Genomic DNA, 3,143 nt, shown 5'->3' with positions numbered 1-3,143 from the left:
GAAAAACTCATTCAAACACCAATTCATGGTTTGAATAGGTCTTTGCAAGTCGACTTGCAATGTGAGTGAAAAATAATGCCTATAGAAGAAATACACTTTGTATAGAGAAAAAAAAGTTTGAAAATGAAAAATTATTGTCCTAAATAGACCTCACCTTACTTTTGCAAGAAACATATCTTGAATAATGCCCAATCGATCTTTACAAATTGTGTTACAAGTTTGAGATTTTTCTACAATACAAAATAGTGAAAGAAAGAGGGTAGGTCACATTTTACTCTTGACGTTGCAAGAAATGTTTATCACTCAAGTGATGGGTTCAAGCTTTATAAGCAATTTTACAAGCTTCTCAAAGTTGTTTTAAACAAGGAGATGTGTTTTTCATTTTGTGTTTGAAGGAGGCTAAAAGTTTAAATATATAAAATGTAATCAAATTTTTTATGCAATGTAACATGTCAAACATTTTAGATAAAAAATATTTTCTTCCTTAAAAACATGCATAAGTGCAACATTGGGCTTTTAAATCCATGTTACAAGAATATAGGTATTGAAAGGTTCCAATGGATATTTGTAGTCGGGCTTTTAAAGTAAAAATATTGATAGTGTAAAATCAAGTATTCTATGCATTCACACGATAATTTTATTTTGAAGAATCTTTGTAATACATCTTTAAAACCTTGTTTACAAGTATAACATTTCATTTAAAATAAAAGACTTTCGTTCAAAAATGTTATATGTAAATGTAAAATGAACTTGAATTCCTTCATTACAATTTGTAATGGCTTCTAGAAAGATCAAATTTATGGCTTAAAAAGCTTTTGGTGGACTTTTGATTTCACATCACAAGCTCTTTAAAAAAAAAATTTGTAGTTGGGCTTGGAAATACCACTTCCATATAGCCTAATTCTTTATTTTCTCTTAGAATAAAACCTACAATATCCCAAAATGGTTGGGATTCAAAAACAATAAACATAGAAAAAATCAAAGACAAAACCAAATAATAAAATCAAACAAATACTTGAATATTTCCAAAAATTGAGTGCTTCCAAAGAGGAAAGAAAAGCCCAACTTTGTAAGAAAAATTAGACTAAAATCTATAAAAATTACATATGTAGGATAAAAAACTTAGGCCAATTTAAGATATAATCGATTTCCTTCAAAAGAACATCTTAAGAATTTCTAACTTTGAAAGTTTTCAGCTATGAATCTACAAATAAAATCTCGTTGGGAAACACTCATTGAGAAATTACTAATTCTCATTGGGAAACTACCTTCACTCATCAAAAAAAGTGAAGCTAGTAGAATCCAGTCTCTTTAAGTGCCTTAGTATCCATTGGAACATAGAGTCAAGCATCAAAAAGAAAATGAAAAGGATGATGGAGCTGATGTTAAACAATCCTAGTTGAAATGAAATACAAATCATGTAAGTGCACTTATTAGAAAGAAGAAAACCTACCTAATTTAAACTAGCTAGCAATGAAACCTTTCAAATAGAACCATTCACCAAATAAATAAATAAAATAGTTTCCTTTCCTCAATAGCTTAGATTACATTGCATGTTCACAAAAAACATTGTATATAGGTGGAGCATGGGCAATGATACCACACTCTAATGTAGCACTCCTAGGAAAAATGAACAAAATCATCTTCCTCTTCAGATGAACAAATGTACTGCTACCCCAAAATGAATTCATGGATTCAAATTTCTTTTGGTGAACTATAAATGTATATTTGGCTTCTTCTTCAATTATGTTTTCATACTTGAGTACAAGTAGAATATTTATTTTCCCATTGGCCTTCAACCAAAGAAGATGTCTTATAGAATATCATCTTGATTATATAAATATTGAACTCTTATTTCCACATGAAATCTCTATTGTGACATCTTGCTAATATGAAAGGGTTACCTTTGCTTTCTTCTATCTCATGTTGGTTATAATTTTCATATATAGAATAATTGTCTTCAGTATTTGAACATTATTCTTCTATAATGTTTAGGGAAAGATCCTCATCAAATTTTGGGTTAATTATTTCATGCAATGCTCATTCAAGTGTTGACCCTATGGTAAGACATATTGTCAATTAGTGAAAAACCACTTAGCTATCCAAGAAGGTTGGTTAATACTATAACTAAGCTTTCCATCAGGGAATAGAATACAGTGTAACTCGAGTAGATGACAGTCTGTGCTAATTGAGGTCATAGTATAAACCAAGTTGTTAAGTATTATTAGTGGGAAAAAAACTTTGTGTTTGAACTAAGTTCACTGAGTTAGCTGAGCTCTCTGTGCTAACCAAGCTAGCTATATCACACCATCTCCATAGTCTCACCCAAGCATCTAGCACTAACCAAGGTTCAGTATCACCCAAGCTCTCTATATTCCACGAGTGACAATATAAGATCATAAGCATTACATTACTTGAGCATTAGTACTTGAGTCAACTTGAAGGTATGTTTTCTTTTTATGAAGATATATATTGTGGGAGCCAACTTGATATAGAGTTATTCTTTGAAGGATATATAAGGAAGAAAAATTCATTTGTCTATTATGGAATATACAAGTTGCATGGTTATTTTGGAGATAAGAGGTGAATATGGAGAAAAATATGTGATTGGGCTAAAAGGTACCACAAATAACATAGCAAAGAATCATCCATCATAGTCAAGTGATCAAATTATTCAAAGGATCTTATTCATTAAATTAAGTTGCATTACAAAGATCATCTTTTTTATTCATCCTAATAGGTGCATAAGTCAAATCCTCTAACTAGGTGGACCTAACAGTCTTAAGCTAAGTCTCTCAATAGAGAAGATACTTTATTGTATTGTAAAATCATTTTGCAAGGTGAACCTAGCATGATGCAATGCAAGGTAGGAGAATCCCCAAAGGAGATGTCCTAACCCCCAGAAAAATAACCACATAGCAAAAACAACACAACAAAGCAACAAAAATGCAAGATATGATACCAAATCACAACTCTTTATTCATAAATATAACTGATTACATGCAATATGCCCAGTTGTAAGGCCTTCTAGGTTAGGGCCAAATACAAACAATAACTACAAAATTAGTTCTACAAGATATCTCAAGATCCAACTTGCAATTCCAATCCTAGCTAGTCCAGATCCACAACTAGATAGAACACCA

The sequence above is a fragment of the Cupressus sempervirens genome, chromosome 5 (assembly GCF_028749045.1).
Source record: "Cupressus sempervirens isolate cs-2001-9-10 chromosome 5, ASM2874904v1, whole genome shotgun sequence".
Lineage (NCBI taxonomy): Eukaryota > Viridiplantae > Streptophyta > Pinopsida > Cupressales > Cupressaceae > Cupressus > Cupressus sempervirens.
Note: the sequence above shows the minus strand (reverse complement) of the source record.